Source organism: Eublepharis macularius, chromosome 13 (assembly GCF_028583425.1).
Source record: "Eublepharis macularius isolate TG4126 chromosome 13, MPM_Emac_v1.0, whole genome shotgun sequence".
In the NCBI taxonomy this organism is placed as follows: Eukaryota; Metazoa; Chordata; class Lepidosauria; order Squamata; family Eublepharidae; genus Eublepharis; species Eublepharis macularius.
In genome coordinates, this window is record NC_072802.1 from 38,072,515 (window position 1) to 38,098,398 (window position 25,884).

Here is a 25,884-nt window from a genome sequence, read left to right on the forward strand (position 1 = left end):
ATACTTTTTCTCTAGTTTTAAGAACTGGGGCAAAAAAGAAGATTGACAGTTTCAAATAAATAGACTGCTGTGAATAACAGAGCTTGTTATTCACAGGGGAGTGGGGAAGCAGTGGTGGAAGGAAAGAGAATTATCCTATACGTTTTGGTAACTTCCGACGAGCATTTCATTATGAAATTCAATGCAACATGGCACAGCTTGAGGGGATGACTCACACCAAAGTGCTGATCAGTCGGATAGTGTTATACAATGCAGTCATAGAAAAATGGAAGCAGTGGCTCTTCTTGAGTGGCTATTTTAATGTGTAGAAGAACTATCTTTCAGCCACAAACAGTTTCAAAAGGACAGTTTAGCTTGTCAGGGAACATGAAGTATCCTATTCTAGCTGCAAAGCAGACTTTCCAAGTGCATCACTATAGAGGATAAGAATATAAAGGTAGTTCAAAACAGGAATTTCAGGAAAGTCAGTGCCTCCCTTTGGATCAGGGAGCCCTTCTCCAAATCTCTTTGAGAGCGGGCAGCAAGGAAGATGGCTTTCTCACCAGTTGCTGCCTCTCTTTGAAGTTTCCCTCTCAGGAAAGTTCACAGGGCCTTTTGAAATTTCATCAAAATGTTCTTCCAAATGCATTTGAAAGATATATATATATATATATATAAAACAGAGCTGGCATTTTTTTGTATCTTAATTGTTGCTGCTTGATTCCTCTATAGCCTTAGCAGGCTTCAATCAGTGCAATCCTATGTAACTCCAGAGTTACTCCAGTCTAAATTCATTGTTACATCTAGGCTTGTCATTTCTCCAGTAGGATCCTGGAAAGGGCTTCCCATCACCTCTCAGTTGGGGGAGGGAGAGAATGGGAGAAATGGGTGGCGCATGTCATCAGCAGACCCAAATCCTGGTGTCACTCCTCACATGCCCAGAAATGATCACATTGGGATGTAGACAATGTTCCCCACCATTCCAGCCATTTTTTTTCTTTCTGTAAGCCTGCTGAGCCCCTTCACAACCTGGTAACCCCCCCATGCCCTCCCATCTCCTTCCTGTTTCCTGTTCTACTATAGTATATCTTCCAGCAGGTGGTGCACACAACTTTGTTGTTTACAGCCATTACTATTTCCAAGAACATGTCATAAGGATAACATCTGCACAGTGCTGAAGGACTGATTCAGAAATAACATTGACAAATTCAATTTTGTGGCTGCAAAGATGTGTAAGGAACAGAATATGAGGAGGGGAAACTTTGTAAAAGTGGGCTTTACTTTGCACAAAGGAGAAAGGCAATCAGAATTTTAGGTCAGAACAGTTGGGGTGACAAATTCAAAATCACTCCCACTGCCGATTAAGTAACATAGTTCCATCCGTTTCCATAGAATAGACATGGAAATAGTCCTACAATTACATGGCCCCTGGCTCTCATTTAAAATGGAATAATACTGAGGTTGACTGATGACCGCGCCAATTCTGTAGTGAGGTTTTCTCCTTTTACATTGTGTTTATTAAGCATCCCCCCTGCCTTCTTTCCTCCTTGTTGGAACCAACCATTAAACCTGCCTGCATGGCAGTCCTTCCTTTGGCTTCCTAGATGTGTTATTTCATGAGGCACAAACATCCATCAAAGGCTCCAATTGTAAAAGCAAATGGACCTGCTCACCAACCAGCAGGGCTTGCTGTGATCCACATTATGCAGGCTGAAACTTAATCATGCTTGCTGATTGTTTATTGCAGGGAGGATCTATATATCACAATAAAGGGCCTACATACTTGGGACAGTTGTAATAATAAATGGAGAGGGTGAGTCTATGCCTTTTCAGGCACTGGCTCCAAGATTTTGCCTTATTTGCCTTGTTCTCATGAGCTGAACTGCCAGAGTTGTATTTGTATTGCCAGTCAAATGGTATCAATAGATTTTCACATTGATCTATGCATGGTTTAGCAGAAGGAAATTGCATTTCCATGCTGTCAGTTTCTTGCCTCTTCTGTGCAGACCCTGGAGGCAGCATTCCTCAAAGTTTTGTTAACTTCAACACACTCTTGTTTCTGAATTAAAATGAAAGGCACATTTCACACTTGTACCTGAAAGGTTGACTTTTGTGGTCTGAAATGGGGAAAAACACTGCCCAACCACTGTATTTCTACATGAATCACTGTTTTTAGGTTTGACAAAAATTGGGAAGGAGGCACACTTACAGACCAGAGCACTGAATCATGCAGAGTGGACTGCCTCCTCTGCGAGTGGGATGCTTTGAACTCATAGGAACCTTTATTTATTGAATTTATTTGATTTTGTACAGATTACAGACTTACTGCCTTGGGAAAACAAAGTAATGTATCTTTTGCAGAGTACACAACAGACATGCCTAGACCTAGAATTAAATGCTCTTTGCCCACTACTTTCATTCATGCCTGAGCAATAAGCACACAAAACCTCAGAAAACAAACACGCACATACATTTGGAGCAGAGATGCATAAATGTGGCAGACAGTGATAGGCTGTAGATTGGGTTTCAGTGGTGGGTTCACAGCAAAGATCTTGGACCTTGGATGATTCTAAGGTCATCACTGCAGAGTTCAGCTGGGCTCCCAAAATGCTGGGAGATAAATTTTTGGAAATGCCAAAATTTCAGGAGTGCTTGGGGTCATTTTCGAAATAGCAATTTGTGGGCATTGTTTTAGCTTAGGAATACTCAAATGCACACTCCTATGGGAAATCTTCAGCCCATACTTTGCATGGAGAAAACTCATCCAGCCCCATCAGTCTCTAGCAACTCTAGCTCAAAGGGTACCAGGTAATAGGACTGGCAAACCCCTGACTGAGAACTTGGCATCCTTATCATCTTAACCACACAAACAACAGAGGGGGCACATGAAACGCGGCTGTCTGCTAGGGATGCTTAGGAAACCACCTGCTCAACTTACTCCTTGCCCTCCAACAGTGAATAAGGAACTGGCTCTTCAGTGGACCACCCACTCAGCAGAGCCCCCACATGCTCCCATTTTCTCTCACAGAACATACAGCAGCTGCTCAAAGTCATCTATGATGAAGCAAGAAGATCTAAGACTCTGCTTGTTGAGCACAGCATGATTATCCTTTCGCATCAAGGAACCATCCCTGGGTGGGGCGGGAGGGAGGCTCTTGGTAGTTGGTGATTCGATCCTTAGACAAGTAGATAGCTGGGTGGCACAACCGCGTTCTGACCGTATGGTGACTTGCCTGCCTGGTGCGAAGGTAGCGGACATTACGCGTGTTATAGATAGGCTGGTAGATAGTGCTGGGGAAGAGTCAGCGGTTGTGGTCCATGTTGGAACCAACGATGTTGGGAAATGCAGTCGTGAGGTCTTGGAACAAAAATTCAGGCTGTTAGGCAGGAGACTCAAGGCCAGGACCTCCAAGGTAGCCTTCTCAGAAGTGCTACCTGTTCCACGCGCAGGGCCAGAGAGACTAACGCAGATCAGGAGTCTCAATGCGTGGATGAGACGATGGTGTAGGGAGGAAGGGTTCAAGTTTGTTAGGCACTGGGATTCTTTTTGGGACAAGCGGGAGCTGTACAAGAGAGACGGTCTCCACTTGTCCCGAGAAGGAACCCGGCTGCTGGCACTTAAAATCAAAAAGGTGGCAGAGCAGTTTTTAAACTAAATGCTAGGGGAAAGCCGACAAGAGATAAAGTGTCTCTGGTTCAGGATGGTTCATCTCAGAGAGATGAAGGGCTAGGTAAAACACTTCTACAGGGAGATAGATTAGAGTTGTCAACTGAGATGGAGACAAACAGTGCAGATGACCTAACTACGTCTCGAGGCAAAGTGTGCCGGGGAAGTTACAGGTGTTTATATACAAATGCTAGAAGTGTCCGAGGTAAAATTGGGGAGCTGGAATGTTTAGTGTTGGGCGAATCCATAGACGTGGGCATATCAGAAACTTGGTGGGATGAGGAAAATCAGTGGGACACGGTGATTCCTGGATATAAATTATATCGGAAGGATAGGGAGGGAAGGGTTGGTGGTGGGGTGGCTCTATATGTCAGAGAAGGTATACATTCCAGTAAGATTGAGAAGGTAACTAAATTAGATTCGCTTCTGGAAATGCTATGGGTTGAAATTACGGGCCCAAATGGAAACTTAACTGTGGGAGTTTGTTATCGCCCTCCAGATCAGAAAATAGAGGAGGATTATAAAATGATGACAGGATTAAGGATGACTGCTAAACAAAAAAACTGTGTTGTAATGGGTGATTTTAACTACCCACACATTGACTGGGCCAATGGGTGTTCGAATCGGGGGAGAGAAAGTGAGTTTCTAGACTGTCTCAATGACTGTGCTATGGAACAGATGGTTACAGAACCTACTAGGGGAGAGGTGATCCTGGATTTGGTCCTCAGTAATGCTGAAGACCTGGTGAGAGATGTAAATGTGATTGCACCACTTGGGAACAGTGACCATAATGTTATTGAGTACAACATATGTATAAATAGGAAATTGCCAAATAAGACCAACACAGCCATGTTTAACTTCAAAAGGGGTAACTTTTCTGAGATGAGGGGGTACGTGAAGAAGAAACTGAAAGGGAAAGTAAAAAAGGTCAAAACACTTGGGGAATCTTGGAGACTATTTAAAACTACAATCCTGGAAGCTCAAATTAAATATATACCGCTGGTTAGGAAAGGCACAAATAGGTTTAGGAAAAGGCCAGCATGGTTAACAAGCAATGTAATAGAAGCTGTAAAAGGTAAAAAGGATTCTTTTAGGCAGTGGAAAACTAGTCGGAGTGAGGTTGATAAAAAGGAGCATAAGCTGTGGCAAAAAAAGTGCAAGTCTGTGATCAGACAGGCAAAAAGGGAATATGAGGAGCATATTGCAAAGAACATAAAGAAAAACAATAAACAATTCTTTAAATATATTAGAAGTAGGAAACCAGCTAGGGAGGCAGTGGGGCCCTTGGATGACCAAGGCGTAAAAGGATTACTAAAGGGTGATAGGGAAATGGCCGAGAAGCTGAATGCGTTCTTTGCTTCTGTCTTCACTGTGGAAGATAAGAAGTGCATGCCCACTCCGGAAGCACTGACTTTGGGAGGGGTTTTGAAAGACCTGAGTCACATTGAGGTGACGAGAGAGGAGGTTATGCGACTGCTAGATAATTTAAAAACTGATAAATCACCGGGCCCAGATGGCATACATCCAAGAGTTCTGAAAGAACTCAAGTGTGAACTTGTAGATCTCCTCACAAAAATATGTAATCTGTCATTAAACTCTGCATCTGTTCCTGAGGACTGGAAGGTAGCTAATGTTGTCCCCATCTTTAAAAAAGGTTCCAGGGGAGATCCGGGAAATTACAGGCCAGTCAGCCTGACGTCAATACCGGGTAAGTTGGTGGAAACTATTATCAAAAATAAAATTAGTGGGCACATTGATGACCAAAAGCTGATGAGGAAAACTCAGCATGGGTTCTGTAAGGGAAGATCTTGTCTCACCAATCTGTTAGAGTTCTTTGAGGGAGTGAACAAACAAGTGGACAAGGGAGACCCGATAGATATTGTTTATCTTGACTTCCAGAAAGCTTTTGACAAAGTTCCTCATCAAAGGCTCCTAAGTAAGCTCAGTAGCTATGGGATAAAGGGCCAAGTCCTCTTGTGGATCGAAAACTGGCTAATTAATAGGAAACAGAGAGTGAGTATAAACGGGCACTTCTCACAGTGGAGGGTGGTGAGCAGTGGGGTGCCACAGGGGTCGGTATTGGGTCCAATGCTTTTTAACTTGTTTATTAATGATTTGGAATTGGGATTAAGCAGTGAAGTGGCTAAATTTGCAGATGACACGAAATTGTTCAGGGTGGTGAAAGCCAGAGAGGATTGTGGGGCACTCCAAAGGGATCTGTCGAGGCTAGAAGAGTGGGCATCCATGTGGCAAATGAGGTTCAATGTAGCCAAGTGCAAAGTAATGCACATTGGAACCAAAAATCCAAAATATAAATACAAGTTGATGGGGTCTGAACTGGCGGAGACTGACCAAGAGAGAGATCTTGGAGTCATGATAGATAACTCACTAAAAACGTCAGCACAGTGTGCGACTGCCATAAAAAAAGCTAATGCTATGCTAGGGGTTATTAGGAAAGGGATTGAAAACAAATCAGCCGGTATCATAATGCCTCTGTATAAATCGATGGTGAGGCCTCATTTGGAGTACTGTGTACAGTTCTGGTCGCCACACCTTAAAAAAGATATCATAGCACTGGAAAAAGTACAGAGAAGGGCAACTAAAATGATTAAAGGGTTGGAACACTTTCCCTATGAGGAAAGATTGAGGCGCTTGGGGCTCTTTAGCCTGGAGAAAAGACGACTGAGGGGAGACATGATAGAGGTTTACAAGATAATACACGGGTTAGAGAAGGTAGAGAAAGATGTGTTTTTCTCCCTTTCTCACAATACAAGAACTCGTGGGCACTCTATGAAATTATTGAGCAGTCGGGTTAGAACAGATAGAAGAAAATACTACTTTACACAAAGGGTGATAAACACATGGAATTCGTTGCCACAGGAGGTGGTGGCAGCTACAAGCATTGCCAGCTTCAAGAGGGGACTGGACAAATATATGGAGCAGAGGTCCATCAGTGGCTATTAGCCACAGGAGATAGATGGTATTCTCTTTGTGGGGAGGTGGTGCTCTGTCTTGGTGCTGGAAGGAAGGCAGTGGGAGGGCTTCTGGTGTCCTGGCCTCACTGACAGTCCTTTAGATGGCACTGGATTTCTAGCCACTGTGTGTGACAGAATGTTGGACTGGATGGGCCACTGGCCTGATCCAACATGGCTTTGCTTATGTTCTTATGTTCTTATGTTCTTATGTTCTTATGAATTGTCGCATTCTTCCTTTGTGACTCCTGTGTGTTGAATGCCCTCTCAAAATAGGAGTCATCTCTCTATCTTCTAATGGAGGGACCATCATTCAGTAGACAAACATACACTTCATATACAGAAGGTCCCTGGATAAATTCCTATTATCTCAATGTAAAAAAAAGATCTCGGTTAGAAAAATCTGGGAAGGACCTTTCATTGCTCAAGAGCCAGTCAGAATACTGAGCCAGTTGAACCAAAAGTCTCATTTGTTAAACAGCATATTGATTTGTATGGCAAGATTTGATTGGAATAAATAGTCAGGTATAATTTAAGGGAACTTGTTCTTTAAACACCTTTAAACACCCCCATATTAACAATCTTGTTCCCATGGAAATGATTTACACCCATCCATCATGAATTCATAGCTGAGCCCTAGCATGCAAGGTCTCAGCAGGGCATCCCTTTTGGGAAAAGCATCCATCAGCTCCACCTTACCCAGGAGCGTGTCCTTTCTGACCACTTAACAAAAGTATCGGTCTCTTGGCCAATGAGTAACTAACAGGAACATATATTTCAGTTGATCATTACCTGGATGCAAGATCTGTTGGGACCCTTGTGCAGTCTGCCATGATAGGGAAAATGTGGGATATAAATCTAACAAAGACACATTTACTGATAAACTTAAATGGGCCTATTGGGTGTGTGTATATTGACTTGCTGGTGTTGATTCCGAATATTACAGCAACCTAGACTTATTGAGCTTCATCAAGGTTGGTCTATCTTGTACCTTCCAATCATATACTGCTATAAAATCACAAAGTGGTGAGTTGGTTAGAAAGATAAGTACACTTGAGGAATAATCATATGTTTTCTGAACCACGTGTGTTGTGAAGGGACATACTATGCCTCGGTGACTTCTGATATATCTCAGGGATCAGGAGATTTCTGGGAGGAAGAAGGTACCTCCATTTCCAAAGACCATTCTAAACTATAGAAATGAGAAGTCACCTTGCGATAAACTTTTTGGCCTTAAAAATAATAGTGTCAATTGGCCATTTCTTGTGAGAATAGAAAGGCTTTTAAAAAACTTACTTGGAAATAAAAGGTTAGATAGGAACATTCCCTTTTTGGTCTCTTGCAATCCATGTTTAAGAGGTCTTGACCCAGTGAAAGGGTGGGGTTTTTTTGGTCTGTTCAAAGTAAAGAAAAAAACACCCCGCTACTGGATTCCCACCCAGTGTTTCTTGATGTGAAGAATCCATTTCATGCAAGGGTGATAATTTGAATCAGAAACGTCAATGACATATGACTAAGATTTCCTCATCACACCTCACCACTGATAACATTTATGTGAGCTAAAACATATTACTTCTTAATGTCAGAAGAGGTAACATTCTGTCACCAGGAATATTATTATCTGCTTTGCTCTTTTCACATTTTTCTTCCCTTCTACGAAGATATAAATTAACTCAGAAAATAGCCTTCTTGCCCTGACCTGTCAGTGTCTTTTTCCCCCTCCCTTACCTAGACTAAGAATTCATTTTGCTTTTTTCTTCTCAAATTAAATTAGATCTAACTCCCTTGTCAATAAGTTGTGCACCTTATAAAACTGTAAGTAAAGCTCATCTTGAACCAGAGATATTGCAGCACAAGTAGAGCCCTGCTGGTTCATACCCAAGGTCCATCTAGTCCAGAATTCTGTTTTTAAAAGGTCAGGTAGATACATATCAATAGATACTAGCCAAGCTTGGAAGGCTGCCCCTGTATTCCCCCCTAAGCATGCCTCTAAACATGAAGATTTTTTAAGCCACCACTGGTAACAGATGTGTCTTCCATGAATATGTCTATTATAGACTTGTCTACAGTCACACGTATCTTGGTCATATCAGATTGGACTACTGCAATGAGCTACATGTGGGGCTGCCATTGAAGATAGCCTAGACGCTTCAGCTGGTTCAGAACACAATAGCAAGGACACTTAAAAAGACTGGCAACAGCAAAGGCATTACCTTCTCCTCTTTCCCCTTCCTTTTAGTCCACTGAGACTCAGGGCAGATTACAGAATATAAACCAATCAATCAATAGGCTGTGGCATCTAATAAGCAAAGCAATCAGAGCAGAATTATTGAAATTTGAATCAAAGCTGAAAATATGGGACATTGTATGTTAAACAGTGCAGAAAATGGTATTACATAAGTAGATGACAGTGCAGTGGGAGCAGGATAATACATAAGATAAACAGATAATATAGACTACTAGAAACAAAGCCCGTTGTGGGAAAAAATACAAGGGCTCTAGAAAGGGGAAAGTGGACAGGCAGGCATTCCCTCCTCCTCCATCACTGATCCTGGCCAGTGAAGGGGGGGGGCATTGCCACCTGCTCCATACCTGATCTCAGCAACTTGAAGGGGTGATGGGTTTTGCTACCTGCTACATGTCTGATACAGACTGGGTAAAAGGGGGGCAGGCATTGCCACCTCCTCCACTCCTCCTCATCCCAGCTGGGTGAAAGTAAACGGGCATTGACTTCTGCTCTGTGCCTGCTTATGGCTGGGTGAAGGGGGGCAGGCATTGCTGCCTGCTCCAAGCCTGATTCCAACTGGGTGAAGGGGGAGGTGGACATTGCTATCTGTTCCCTGCTGGGTGAAGGGTACGAGCAAGCACTACCTCCTGCTCCTCACTTGATCCTGACAGGCGAACACGGGCGATGGGCTATGTTATGTGCGCCATTCCTGATCACAACTAGGTGAAGGGGGTGTGGGCATTGCCAACTTATCTGCTCCTGATTCTGGCAGGTTGAAGGGTGTGTGTGTGGAGATTGCTGCCTGCTTGGCACCTGATTGCAACAGGGAGAAGATGGGATGGGCATTGCTGCCTGCTCAGTGCCTTATTCCAGTAGGTTGAAGGGTGCGGGCACTGCCACCTGCCACATTTCTTGTCCCGGGGGGGGGGGTGTACATTGCCACTTGCTCTATTCCTAATACCAGCTGGGTTAAGGCAGGTGCGGGCATTTCCACCTGCTCTACTCTTGATCCCAGCTGGCTGAAGGGAGGCGGGCATTGCCACCTACTCTGCTCCAAATACCAGCTGGGTTAAGGCGGGGTGGCCATTGTCACCTGTTATGCTTCTAATATCCGCTATGTTAAGGTGAGGGATGGGCATTGCCACCTGCTGCACTTTTAATACCAGCTGGGTTAAGGCAGGGTGGGATTTGCCACCTGCTCCGCTCCTAATACCATCTGAGTTAAGGGGAGGGGGGCAGGAATTGCTACCAGCTCTGCTTCTAATACCAGCTGGTTGAAGGAGGGTGGGCATTGCCACCTGCTCCGCTCCTAATACCAGCTGGGTTAAGGCAGGGATGGCCATTGCCATTTTCTCTGCTCCTAATACTGGCTGGGTTAAGGCGGAGAGTGGACATATCTACCTGCTCTGCTCCTGATCCCAATTGGGTGAAACAGGAGAAGGCATTGTCATGTGCTCCACTCCAAATATCAGCTGCATTAAGGTGGGGGTCCGGCATTGCCACCTGCTCTGCTCCTGATCCCAGCTGGCTGAAGGGGGGCAGCTATTGCCACCTGCTCTGCTCCTAATATCAGCTGGGTTAATGCAGGGGGCGGGCATTGCTACCTGCTCTGCTCCTAATACCAGCTCGTTTAAGGCAATGGCGGGCATTGCCACCTGCTCTGCTCCTAATATCAGCTGGGCTAAAGTGGGCGGTGGGCATTGCCACCTGCTCCGCTCCTAACACCAGAACAAAAAAAGTGGCAAGCCACTCAGAAAATGGAAAAAATCTCTGTATATATAGGCATGAAACATGCAATAATATCATATGACAAGTGTGTTCAATACATGTACAATAATATTACAGTGTATTTATATAATCATAATACATTCAAGAATCTTAATTGTCTATCTCATATCCCAGTCCAATCTGAACAAGAGACTCAGCACCCTGTTCCCATGAATCCTTTAGGAACTAGGCAAATGCTCCAGGTGTGAAAGAAATGGTAAATGCATATTGATTTACGTCCATCATTGTTTTTTCTTATATAGGTGACACTCAAGATGTTGCATCTAGGATCCTGCTGGAAGCAGCCCAAACTGCAGCATGCTAGACAGCAGATTTCGTCATCCAGACTTCCTCAGGGGCTGGAGGATCGCCCAAATGAGTGTCTGGATCTTGAGAAACATTCACACTCATTTGGTTGATCCTCCCGCCCCTGAGGAAGTCTGGATGGACATAAATCAATATGCATTTATCATTTCTTTCACATCTGGAGCATTTGCCTAGTTCCTAAAGGATTCATGGAAAAAGGACGCTGAGTCTCTTGTTCAGATTTGACTGGGATATGAGATAGACAATTAAGATTTTTGAATGTATTATGATTATATAAATACACTGTAATATTATTGTACATGTATTGAACACACTTGTCATATGATATTGTTGCATGTTTCATGCCTATATATACAGAGATATTTTTCCATTTTCCGGGTGGCTTGCCACTTTTTTTGTTCTGGAAATAGACCAGAAATAGACTTGTTTTTCTGTCCGCTCCTAATACCAGCTGGCTGAAGGGGGTGGGCATTGCCACCTGGTCTGCTCCTAATATCAGCTGGGTTAAGGTGGGGGGTAGACATTGCCACCTGCTCCACACCTAATACCAGCCAGGTTAAGGCACAGGGAGGGCATTGCCACCTGCTCTGCTCCTGTTCCCTGCCTGGGCATCCCATCAAGGCATGTTTTCTGGAGTGATATGGTGAGTTACCTGGGCTTTCCTTTGCGGCAGCGCCCTCTGGTGGTGCACCAGGGTATAAAGTGAGTTGTCTGAAACACGCTTAATTATATATATAGATATGCAGTAGTATAGTCCACAGTCCCATTCTTCTTATTAAAACACCCTCTTGAACAGTTATGCCCTGGCCTGAATTCTGCCTTGACCTGGATGGCTCAGGTTAGCCCAGTCTTGTCAGATCTCAGAAGTTCAGCAGGGTCCAGCCTCAGTTAGTACTTGGATGGGAGACCACAAGGAAGTCCAGGATTGCTATGCAGAGGCAGGCAATTGTCAACCACTTCTGTTCATCTCTTGCCTTGAAAACCATATGGGGTTGCCTTAAGTCATCTGTGACTTGACAGCACTACTTAACCAAATCAAGAAGGGTCAGCTGAACCCCATCAAAAGTTGGGAGAACAATGTCCTTCAAGATGTCCATCTTCCTAAACAGCATTCTCCATCTTCTTGGGATTCAGTTTCCTTTTTTTTAACATTTACATTGGCTGACAGTGTGCTTCTGGGACCAATAATACTGATGTTAATCTTTAAAGCCCCAAATGGCTTGAGAATGGCTGGGAAACCACCTCCTCCCTTACATAACAGCTCACATTCTGAGGCTCATGCAGAAAGCCTTATTGTGAGAATGCTGCCAGAGAAATGCAATTGGTGAGAACTTGCGTGAGTGTTTTTGGAGGGCGGGGGGCTATCTCTGATCTTTGGAACTCCCTGCCCCCACAATGGATGGTTCCTTAGAGGCTTTCCCAAGGCAGCAGAATTATTATTGATATTCTAGAAGCACTTTTATACTTAAACTGTCTTCGATGTTTGCACTTTGTAACCGCTACTATTTATTTTTAGCTGTTTAGCATAAATTTTAATATTGTAAGCAACCCTATTTATTTTGAAATATAAATGTGGGGTATAAATATTGCAATAAATAAAAAAAAGATTCTCTCTTATACTAACACTGTACAGGTAGCAGCAGAAGCTAGGCACATGCAGTAGATGTGCACATGTATTCTTGTTTGCCTATGTCACATTAAATTGTGCTTCAGGTGACTGCCACTTCTTCAAGCAGTAAATTCCCTAAGCCACTTATGTTGTATGAAAAAGTCATTTTTTTGTCCTAAATCTACTTTCAAAGGGATGGCTCCAGATTAAATTTTTCATCACTGGGACATGTTACTAATGATAATAAGAAAATCCAACTTCTGACTAGAGATGGGCACGAACAGGAAAAAAAAAACCACTATGTTCGTTGTTCGTTGCCATCCACAAACAGTGATTCACGAACATCAATGAACATGACCTGTTCACGAACATGTTCATGGTTGGATGTTCGTTGGGGCCAGAATGCCTCCCTTGGGACTTAGAGAGCCCATATTCACAGGGAGTGTTCAGAAGGTTCTCCTCCAGCCATCATCCAAGTTTGGTCAAGAAACCTGACTGGAGCAGGCAGCAGGATAGGTAATAATAATAAAGAATAGCTTGGTCCCAGAGCCTGGCAGCAGCACTGGAACCTGAGGGTGGGTAGCGCCGTACCCCACCACTCCCAGAAACCTGACCTGAGCAGGCAGCAGAAAAGGTAAAGAATAGCTTGGCCCCAGAGCCTGGCATGTGATTGAGTGGAGCACAAGTGAACAGGGAGCACAAGTGGAGCGTAAGTGAACAGGGAGCACAAATGGAGTGCAAGTGAACAGGGAGTGCAAGCAGAGTGCAAGTGGAGCGCAAGTGAACAGGGAGAATACATGTGAGTCTGTTCACTTGCCATTCAAGTGTAATTTGTCACTTCTAGCTTGGCTCTAATTGGCATGTGAAGTCTGCTGCCATGGGATGTGGTGATGGTGATGGCCTCTAATTCATCTGGTTTTTAAAAGAGAATACATAAATTCATAGAGAACATGCATCAATGGTTATTAGCAACAATGGCTAAATGAAGCCTCCACGTCCAGAGGAAGCCTCCATGTCCACCCCCTGATTTGGGGACAAATCAGGGGGTGGGACTGGCCTCTGAGCCCTGATTCTGAGCCTTCCAGGCCCATCTGGTTGGCTGTTGGACAAAACAGGATGATGGAGCAGATAAATCCTTGGTCTGATCTAGCACTAGTATCCTTATTTCACTCACTGCATCAAGTTTCATGCATCACTGGTAAGGTAGGGCAGGAAATAAGCCTGTTTTGATTCTGCTGGTGTACAAGAATGAGGCTTCCTGCTATCAGATGGCCTGACACTTACCTGGCAATACCATATACTCTTTTACAAAATCCTTATGACAATAAGCTAGGGGTGACAATCTCCAGGTGGGGCCTGGAGATGTCTCTGAATTACAACTGAACTCCAGATTAAAGAGATCAGGGGAAAAAACAGCTTTTGTGGAGGGTGGGCTGTATGGCATTATGCCCTGCTGATGTTCCCTCCCCTTCCCAAACCCTGCTCTCCAGGATCTGCGCCCAAATCTCTAGGAATTTCCTAATGCGGAGTTGGCAAACCCAAGTTTCACATGTGCAAGGAAATGCAAGTTACAGAAGTGGCCATTTACTAAATGATGTTTTCATTTTATTCTCATCACACTGCATGACAAAAATATCCTTAATTTAGTCCTCAAAAACAGGCCTCTGGTATCAAAACAGTAAATGCATTTGATGTGCTTTGAAACCCTCACAAGCAGAATGAAGCGGAAGTTACCCATTGCCCAGTATTCTCCAATTGGTATTATAAAATCAATTTTTCCTCATTTTACACTGAAGGCTCCTAGGAGGTTCTCTGCAGCGAAACATAAATGCTGGAAATTTAGGATAATATTCTAATTTAATATCCTGGCAGGACTCCTGTGTTCTCCTGTTCTCCGCCACACACGATTGCTACTTGTTCCTCGTGAAACACTTCCTGCAAATGTCAGAGGCAATTAATTGCATTTAACATAAGCTACTTACATACGTTGCAAGACATGCCACTGGGCATATTTTTAAATCAATGGGACAAATGTCCTTTTGACCAAATTAGTACATGAAGTGAATAAATAATAGTCATTCAAGCATGTAATGGCATTTGGTTATTTTCTTTGTTTCTTTGAGTGTCTTTACAGTTAGAATGGAAAGTACGCTAAACTTATGCCTGAAAGATCTGGGGTAAAATAAACATTCTCTTGAGTCAAAGTTCTCTCTGGATCTCATATCATCAAGCTGCACAGATAATTTTTTTTCTGTAGTTAAACCGATGCATTTTGGAAACCCCCATTGCTCCATTGCTTTATTTCTTAATTTTGCACACAGTGCAGTTTGCCACTTTATGCTCCTTCAGATCAATCATTTACATCTCTCTTCCCACCCCAATATATTACAGATGTGCACCTTAATAAACACTGCACAGACAGTAGATTGGATCCATCCCATTGCAGCCCACTGATCTCAACTAAAAACTATTCCTAGGGGATAGGGAATGTTGGGGAATGATGTCAGGAAGGGGATATCAATGGAAATTGCCAGTTTAGTCTGGCTCCAGTTAATTGTCTTGATGTGATTGATGCGAGCCAGTATAGTGTAGTGGTTATAATGTTGGACTAGGATTTAAGAGACCCAGGTTTGAAATTTGGAAAACCCCACTCTGCCATGGAAGCTCTCTAGATAACCTTGGAGCAGTTGCTCTTTCTCAGATTCCCTTACCTCATGGGGTTGCTGTGAGGATAATATGAAAGCAGAGAGAAGAATGTCATTCTCTGGGTCCCCAAAGGGAAGAAAGAAACGGTATAGGTATTTTAAAAATTAAAAATCCACTCTGATTGCATCAAGATTCTTTTGCCATGACATTTTGCTAATCCACTGATACATCAGTGAAATGCACAGTTTTCAGGCAAAATTGATTACATAGGATCATTTTAGTTTGGATTCAGGCCTCGGTTTGGAATAGAAATGACCTTTGTCACCCTGATGGATGTTCATCAAAGGGAGCATGATATAGAGTTCATTCCTGTTGATTCTCCTCGACCTCCCTGTGTCATTCAATACCATCAACCAAGCTATCTTTCTGGAGAGGCTGGTTGGGCTGGGACTTAGGGGTACCATGCTCAGAGCTTCTACTCATTCTTGACTGGCCGATTCCAGAAGCTGGTGCTGGAGGTCTGCTGCTCTGCCCCATGGCATTTATGCTGTGAAGTCCAGCAGGGGTCCACCTTGTTTCCCTGTGCTGTTTAGCATCTCCATGAAACTGCTGGGAGAGATCATAAGGGAACTGGAGTCAGATGTCATTAACATGCAGATGACTCTCACCTCTACTTCTGCTTAACAGATCCATCAAGTGGGTCTGTAGAAATCCTGAATAGATGCCTGGAGACAGTAATGGGATGGGAGAGAGCCAAGAAACTGAAGCTCAGTCCAAGACAAGACTGAGGTCTGCTGGTCAATGGAGAAGCAGCTTGGAGATTGTGGAGCCAGTCTGTCCTGAAGGGTCTTGCAGTCTCCTTGAAATAATTTCATAGCTTGGAGGTACTCTGTATCCTAGCCTACAGTTGGAGGACCAGATGGCTGTTATGCCAGCTATGGCTGTTCCTCAAAAACCGTGTTTTGGCCTCAGTGATCCATGCTCTGATTTTATTCAGGTTAGATTATCACATGATGCTGCCTTTCAAAACATCTCCACTGCCTCCAATTAAAATGATTTCATCTGCAGCAATAAATATTTGTTCACATTCATGTATTATATGAGCATCACTCTTTTCTTCTGTTGCCCTCCCAGTGGTTACTGTCAACATTTAGATTGTAAGCCCATTGGAGTAGTGATTATGCCATGTCCTTCTATCACCCAGTGAAGTGTTATATCTGTTGATTGCCACAATATAAAACAGCAACACCAATAATAAAAATTTGCAGTGATAGAATCATAGAATCATAGAATCATAGAGTTGGAAGGGGGCATACAGACCATCTAGTCCAAACCCCTGCCCAGTGAAGGATCAGCCTAAAGCATCTCTGACAAGTATTCATCCAGCCTCTTCTTGAAAACTGCCAGTGAGGGGGAGCTCACTACCTCCCTAGGCAGCTGATTCCACTTTTGAACTACTCTGAACATGAAAAAGTTTTTTCCTAATATCCAGCCGGTACCTTTGTGCATGTAAGTTAAGCCCATTGCTTCGGGTCCTACCCTCTGCTGCCAACTGGAACAGCTCCTTGCCCTTCTCCAAATGACAGCCTTTCAAATATTTAAAGAGAGCAATCATGTCCCCCCTCAACCTCCTCTTCTCCAAACTAAACATTCCCAAGGCCCTCAGCCTTACCTCGTAGGGCTCAGTCTCCAGACCCCTGGTCATTCTCGTCACTCTCCTCTGCACCCTCTCGATTTTGGCCACATCCTTTTTGAAGTGAGGCCTCCAGAACTGCACACAATACTCCAGGTGTGGTCTGACCAAGGCAGTATAGAGAGGGGCTATGACCTCCTGCGATTTCGACTCTATGGCCCCTTTGATACAACCCAAGATTGAATTAGCCTTTTTTTGCCACCGAATCACACTGACTGCTCATATTTAGTTTACAGTCCACTCTTACCCCAAGATCCCTTTCACATATACTACTGCCCAGAAGTGTATCCCCCATCCAGTATTTGTGCTTCCCATTTTTGTGGCCCAGATGTAATACTGTGCACTTGTCTTTGTTGAATTGCATCCTATTCACAGCTGCCCACTTCTCCAGAGTATTCAGGTCTTGTTGAATTTTAATTCTATCTTCTTGGGTGTTTGCTACTCCTCCCAATTTGGTATCATCAGCAAATTTAATGAGCAGCCCTTCCTCTCCTTCATCCAGATCATTGATAAAAATATTGAAAAGTACCGGGCCTAAAACCGAGCCCTGAGGCACCCCACTGGATACCTCCCTCCAATCTGATGAAATGCTGTTGACCACCACTCTTTGAGTGCGGGCCTCTAACCAGTTCCCTATCCACCAAACTGTCCTATAGTCCACTCCACAGTCTTCCAGTTTGCCCATCAGAATGTCATGGGGGACCTTATCAAAAGCTTTACTGAAATCCAGATAAATCATGTCAACAGAGTTCCCCCGATCCAGTAAGCTGGTCACTCGATCAAAGAAGGAAACCAGGTTGGTCTGGCAAGATCTGTTAGGAACAAAACCATGCTGACTTCCCGGGATCACTGAGCAGTCCTTCAGATGCTTACAGATTGATCCCTTTAAAATCTGTTCTAATATCTTCCCAGCGACAGAAGTTAGACTGACTGGCCTGTAGTTCCCCAGGTCATCCTTCTTCCCTTTCTTAAAGATTGGGATAACATTCACTCTTCTCCAATCTTGTGGCACATCCCCAGTCCTCCAGGAGGCCTTGAAGATGATGGACAGGGGTTCTGCAAGTTCTCTAGAAAGTTCTTTCAGCACTCTTGGGTGCACCCCATCCGGCCCAGGGGATTTGTATTCATCCAGTGCAGCCAGATGCCTCTCCACAACCTCTCTGTTGATGTCAATTAGCCACTCAGGTGTCCTGCCACATTTTCTACTATCTCTAGATGTGCCTGAGTTCTTCAGGGAGAAAACAGAGGCAAAAAAGTCATTAAGCCTGTCTGCTTTTTCTCTGTCTTGCATCAGAGTTTCTCCATCTACTCCCAACAGCGGTCCAATTGTCTCTTTTACCTTGTGTTTGCTTCTCACATATCTGTAGAAGTATTTCTTATTGAAGCGAGTCCTCCTGGCCAGATCCAGCTCGTACTGAGCTTTGGCCTCTCTGATGGCTGATCTGCAGTACCTAGTAACCCTCATATACTCCTCTTTAGAGGTCTGTCCTTCTCTCCATTTCCTGAACATTTCCTTTTTCTCCCTTAGCTTATTCTGGAGCTCTCTGTACATCCACATCGGTTTCTTGGAGCCCTTACCATATTTCCATCTTGCTGGGATAGTGAGGGCTTGAGCTTGCAAAAGCTCGTGTTTGAGAAGGGCCCACCCTTCACTTGCTCCTTTCCCTTCCAGCACACTCCCTCACAGAATGACTCTCATCAAGCCTCTGAGTTCATCAAAGTTGGCCCTACGAAAATCTAACCTACGAGTCTGGCTATGAACTTCGTTGGCCCCCCACAGCAACTGGAATTCAAGGAGGACATGGTCACTTCCCCCTAAGGTCCCCACCACCTTCATCTCTTCTACCAATTCTTCCCTGTTGGTTAATATCAAGTCTAGTATGGCTGAGCCCCTTGTAGCTTCCTCCACCTTTTGAAAAAGGAAGTTATCGGCCAGGCAGGTCAGGAAATTGCGTGATTCATGACACTTTGCTGAACCTGTCTCCCAGCACACATCAGGGAAGCTGAAGTCACCCATAATTACAAGATTCTGATGTCTGGATACTCTACCAATCTGTTCAAAGAGGGTAGCATCCGTTTCTTCTCGCTGGTCAGGTGGTCTGTAGCAGACTCCAACAATAATACCCTTTGTCCTTCCTCCCCTTATTTCTACCCATATGCTTTCCACTGGGCTGTTCGCCCCATTCTCCATAACTTCTTGACAATCAAGCCCTCTCCTCACATACAATGCCAGTCCACCTCTTCTTCTACCCTTCCGGTTTTTCTTGAACAACTCATACCCATCCACTAGCACATTCCAGTCATGGGAATCATCCCACCAAGTCTCAGTAATTCCTACTATATCGTAGCCCTCTGTCTGCAATAGAAGCTCAAGCTCTTCTTTCTTATTGCCCACACTTTGGGCATTGGTATATAGACACTTGTAGCCTTGTGCCTTTGTTTGACCTTTCCTACCCAGGTGGGTCCCCACTGTTTTCACTTCGTCATTGAAATCACCATGTCGATCGTCCCCTTCCCCTTTCGGCATCAGTTTATAGCTCTCGGGATGAAGTTCTCCAGGTTCGTTCCATACGTTTTCTTCCCTGCCCTTGAGAGGTGAAGCCCATCATGTGCTAGAAGGCCTTCTCTAAGAAAACCTATCACATGGTTCCAGAACCCAAAGCGCTCCTGCCGGCACCACCAACTCAGCCAACAATTCACCACAAGTATGGTCCACTCCCTGCATGTTCCTCTTCCTGTGACTGGAAGGATAGAAGAGAATACCACCTGAGCCCCTAATGTCTTCAACTGCCTTCCAAGAGCTTCATAATCCTCTTTAATTCTTGCAACAGTATTCGCAGCCGTGTCATTCGTTCCCACATGAATCAGCACAAACGGGTACTTATCAGCAGGCTTGATGAGTTTTGGCAGCCGGTCGGTAATATCCTGAGTTCTGGCCCCCAGCAAGCAACACATCTCTCAGAATAGGGGATCTGGCCCAGAGACATGGCGTTCCATACCCCTGAGCAAAGAGTCCTCGACGACTGCCACCTTCCATTTTTTCCCACTTCCATGTGGCCCATGTCTTCTGCACACCCTCTTCCAGATTTTTGCGGTTCTCCTTCCACTCTCATCTCCGTCACCATCTCTAGCACTTCAAAATGATTCTTGAGCTCAAGTGGACCAGAGCATCTTCTTTGTTGATATATTCGGGTTTGTACCGTAGATCTGAAAGGAGGCTCAGCAGGGAGATCGACTCTCCTCCTCCTTGACTTTCCTCTTCTTGGCTGTGCAGAGCCCCCAGGCTGTTGTCAATAAAATCCTCTCCATCCTTGATCTCCTGAAGCGTGGTGATCCTGCCCTCCAGGCTCTGAACCTTTTCTTCCAAAACTCTGACCAGCTTACACTTCTGGCAAGTGAACTCTGTCTTCTCTTCTGCTGTCTTCACTCCATGCTGGTGACTGCAAAGGGGGCTTCAGTAGACATGATTGCCTTCCAAATATATACCTAGAGTGCCAGCAGAACCAGTATACCAGCAGAGTTTCAGGTCCCCCAGGCAGATCCCCAGGACCAGAGCCCTTTAGCTCTCGCCCTTTGGCTCGTGCCAAAGGCTTGCGCCTCTGGTGAGGAGGAGCCTTTTGTTTCAAAAGGTCACTTCCTGCCTAGCCCAGCAGGGCCCCAGGACACTAGGGGGCGGGGCTTGTAACCAAGAGCAACAGCAACCAGCAGCGAACAACAGCAATTCACTCAGCCCCGAACAGTCCCACACAGAACTTAACCAGAACCACTCTCTAGCAAGCTACACAGAACCCACTTACCCTCAGCTTCTCACACAGTAGCTAGGAAAGGCAAAGGGCAAAAGGCAGAAAGACAACAACCCGTTACCTTCTAGCAGTGGCTCTTCACCATGATAATAGTATGTCAGAAAAACTTTATACAGACATATCTGCAGCAAGCCAGTGAAACAAATGCAAGTGATCACCTGTTAAAAATATGAACATAACTCTCTCCATGTCGTGTTTGGTGAAACTAACATGGAAAAAATAGATCATGGTTTTGCAAATAAGACAGTTACATGTCTGACAACTTTATTTCTGACTGGATCCTAATTTGTGTTTGGTATGCTTACTTTGTTTCTAAGCAATATTCCACGTCAGTTCATGTGATTCATTAAAGTTCTGAACACTTTCCTACTTGCATGGATTGAGGGTAATGCAATTAATAAATTGTTTAGCTAGAAATGACATCTTAATAAGTGGCTTTCCAGAGTGGCTGGATTGTGAGCCGTGCAGCAATTATGACTACAGATGTTTATCTTTCCTTTTGCAACTAGCAAATACATGTAAAATCTACTACTCAGTACTTTTTTGCACAAACTAGCTGCTATATTTAAACTAAAACCTGGCTACCAAATATCCAGATAAGGGCTTGGATCCAGTGATACACAGACCAAAACATAAACTCCTGGTAAAGCACCAAGGATCTAGCATTACTGCTGGAGAAGCATCTTAATGCTTCTAGCACTCTATCTCTAGCTATGCACTCTGAAAACTGGTAAAGTCTTGGACAAGGCATTGTGCCAGGGAGACAGAATCCAGATAGACTATAGTGACACCTCTTCTCTGCCCATCAGGACTATGTTGACAAATCACTGAGAACCCTGGGGGGCATAGTTAGGAGAAATTAACTCCTTCTCCCTCTACCGTCCAGGTCAGCCCTCTCATTCAGAATTAAATCTTGAATGGCTGCTCTTTGGCCTGTAACTGATTTTTGGCAGTAAGATCAATAGTACTCTCTACTAGTTGGTCAATGTTCCTGTCTGCCCTTTTCATTATCTGCTGGCTCGTAGAGATGATTTTAAATATTTAACGGTGTTAATTTTGATGGGGGAAATTCAGTGTGAAGAAAAAGAGTTTGGTGTGAAAATAATGAGGTCTGGGTTTCATTCACTCAAGGAGAAATATAATCAGAATGGGGATATTCAAATCAAGCCAGACATCTTGCAAAATTTGGTCTCATGCCTAGTTACCTGAATTATGTAGGTAATGTATGTGATCATTCTCAACATCCTAAAGTATAATTTAAATCCCAATCATCATCATCATCATCATCATCATCATCATCATCATCATCATCATCATCATCATCATTTCTGCAAAATTATATTCCACAATTAAAGAAAATGGCCTTACATTCAAACTCTGTAATTGGCAAACCATCTCATTTCCCCTGCCTTCTCACCTTTCCCATCCCAATGAATAAACCCAACTATTTGCAAATTTTCATCAAAACTTTAAATTAGGCGTATATAAATATGTCCTGTTTGGTTCTTTTTTCTCCCCCACTCCTCATTGTTATGGTGAACCTTTCCATTTTACCCTTTTTGTTGCTGGAAAATCCTTCATGAAAACAGGTACTCTACCATTGATCTATGGTCACTCCCCATAAAAGAAATCAAGGAATTTAAAAATTGGCACTTCTGACTGTTAAGCAACACTACCTACCACTTACCCTTAGTCTCTTCCCATGTGTGGGGATCTTTTTTTGTAAAAGCAGGCAATGGAAGTAAAGCCTGTCCCACTCTATGCTTTGATTTGCTGAGCTTGGCTGATTGATTTCAGCATTTTTCTGATACCAGCCTTTCTGGGTTGATTATTAGGACAACTAGTCCTCATTTTTATTTCAGATTGATTTGATGTAAATCCTTTATACATGTGGTTTTGCTGGCCAACTGCACCATACTGATGGAAAAGTAGTCTCTACATTTAATAAATTAATGTACCAATTTCCTGTACAAGTTGACTTCTCCTAGACATTGGGTGTTTAAAAAGTTGCTGGCTTGGAACAGTTGCAGGTCTACTAGTAGGCTTGCCATTTGCTGCTTATATCAGATAAACCCCACCCTTAGCTCTGAACCCTCCCCCTTGAGAAACTGAGGAGTGGATTAGCCGGCAGAAGCCTGGGTGGTTAGGACATGGTGACCACCATTGAAAAATGATGCTATGTCACTTTCAGAGAAAACCCTGGAAGTGTTGCCAGTCAGCTCTAGGAATCACTGGAACTCTATGTTAAAACTGCAGAGTTTCCAGTGATGCCTAGAGCAGAGTGACACCACTTTGGATTTTTCCCAAAAGTGATGCAGTGCCATTGAACCAACAATGGTTTTTTTTTTCCCCACAGCTTCAGGAGCAGTGGTAGGAAACAAGAGCTAGAGGTCAGAGGAACAATGCAGCCAGATAGATACAGGCCAATGATCTGATGGGTTTGGAATGCTGGGGACCTGGCAGCTCTATTTTGCTCTGACAGAATCAGAGGTAATGGGAAATCTCTTTAGTCCATTAGACATGATGGGAAAAGGCTAACAAAGACCTTTCACCGGGGCCTGTTACAACACATGAAGCAAGACTGTCTCTTTTGAAATGTTTGGCACCTTTCTTCTATTTCAAATATTTTTATAGATTTTCTTCCCCCAATACTCATGTTTACTGCACAAACCAATACCTGAGATATGAAGGCACTGGACGAAAATAACAGATGACAATGGGGAGTTATTTATTGGATCAATAGCATGATGAATGGTCAAATGTTCTACGCAGAGAGTGCAAAAATAAGCTGCCGCTAACCTCACCTTGCAATCAATGCTCTGACAAGTGTCCTGGACTGAGGAATTACAGCAAAATTGAGTACAGGCTTCTGCTCTCTCTTCCTCCTCTTAACACAATCTTGCTGCTTCTCAGTTCTTCTTGGAGCTGTTTGAACCATGGGATGGAAAGACAAAGCACTGACCTGTTCAGCGGGCACAGGCACTTTATGGCTTTGACCACTTGCAAGAGAATTGGTTTCAGTGTCCCTTTGCTGTCCCTAACCCAACACCATCATCTGGAGTATTGGTCCCCATCAGGTAGCTTGTAAGCTAGCAGTAGCTCCCCAGTTACTGTAGAGCAGCTCATGCATCCCCTAAAAGACCTAGAAAAAGATAACTAAAAGATCTGCTCAGGGTCTGTTGTTATTTTTAAAAGCTTTTGTTTTAAAGGATTTTCTTCTGTGTTGCTTAGCTGATAGCTTTATTCTTCATGCTCTGCCTAGTTCTGTTTCTAGGACAGGCCAAAACTTGGTAACATGTCAGGGAGAGGGAGTAGCTCAGAATATTTGTCATAGTAGTTCTCATTAAAGAAATGTCTGGTGATCCCCAATCTGGAGGGATTCTTTCTGAATACAACGGAGATGGCCCTTAATAACATAAAGATATTTGCCCTCCTTTTTGTTTTTGGAAAACTTATCGAAAAGCAGTGGGCAAGAGATGTTGCATTCGCTCTAGAGGAACTCAGCCCTTGGCAACAGAGGACAGTATGTGTATTGGTGGCTGGCAAAGACCAAGAACTACTTTGAAGATTTGGATTGGCAGAGAGAAAAAGCCATTGGTTCTCACACTGAATGTAACCTTTGACTCCCCTTGTTTCAGCAGTTGTCAGGAATGGAGCCCAAAGCTCATGTAATTGAAAAATGCAATTCTCCTTACTGCTGTCCTCTGCCTTCTTGAAATCTTGGTTCACCCTCCCATTTATTGTTCAGAAACATGAATTGATCCATGAATGCAGTGTAATCCATGAATGAAGCAGAGACAGATATGAAGGGAGGGGAAAATATATGTTCTCTCTAAGCATTCCAGTGTTTTCTACAATCCCTAATTGTCTCTGTGTGTCTTTTGACAAGTTAATATGGAATATGAATAAAGCAGTAGGAAACCCTGAGATTTAATGCTTAAGACCATAGGTGCTCCTCAAGTAGCTGCTTGAATCCTTGCCTACTTGTGTGGAAGTAATAGTGCTAGGGTCCTTTATACTGCCTTGGAAAATATCAGGAGATTTGAAAGCAGTACCTAGGGATGATGTTGTTTGGGGAGGATGTGGTCTCACTTATGGGTGATGCTGTGGTCTCTGTGGTCTCTTTACCACAGAGACCAGGGGAAATTCCTAGAGTGTCAATATGCAGAGGCTACTTCCCCCCCCACCCGGTTCCTCAGTTCCTGGGAGGTGGGAAATTGTGGCTGGGGTTAAGTAAAATGGGAGGCCTAAATAATCCCACGCTGGAATCACTTTTCTTTTAAAAAAAACAACCTAGATATTTGGTATATATCTAACTCATGTGAAATTAAGCACTTTTAAGTCGATTGCTATCAAGGTGGTTGTTGATCATTTTTGCTGTTTTGGGATGCTTAGTTATGTAAATGTGAATAAAAGAATAATGGTTCAGCAGAATAGATGCCTATCTACATTAGACTGAAGAGAAAGGCATGCATCGCTTAACATTAATTTTGCCAGAGCACAAGTTCTATTTTTCATGTGGTGTATACAGATTAAGAAACCCCTGCCATCTAAAGTGATTTGTATCACTCTGCAACAGAAGGCTATGTTAATTCTAAGCTTTGAAGCTCATGCCTCCATTTAACTAACATTTTCTCCTATCATAAAATATGGATCAGATTTTTAATAGGCCAAAACATATTGTACCAGAAAGTAAAATGACAATGCAAGCTGTCTCTCTGTCCAAATGTATCAAACTAGATTCAGGGAAATGAAAGAAGTGAGTAAGTTGATAAGGATAGTTTGGGGGTGTGGGAGAAGGCAGTTTTTATTCAATAGCTGAAAATTTGCTCAGCCTCAAACTATCAATAGTCAATCATTTAAAAACAGGGCCATTAGATTGGCATGCAAGCCATGGTTCAAATGTATGGATAGTACAGAGAAGGAACCTTATCACTGGAGGAGAGCCCTAGAAAACCAGACTAGCCCAAATCAGACAAAGAAAGGTGTTACAGGAAGTAGATGTGGTCATTTCACAGTGATGAGAACCAGTTTGGCGTAGTGGTTAAGAGCATGGGACTCTAATCTGGAGAAGCGGGTTTGATTGCCACCCCAGCCGGAAGGAAGAGACAGACACAGGCTTGGAATTAAAGGGCCGTTTATTAAATGACCATAACATAAACAAGGCAAGGGCCAACTAAGCGGTACAGGTCAA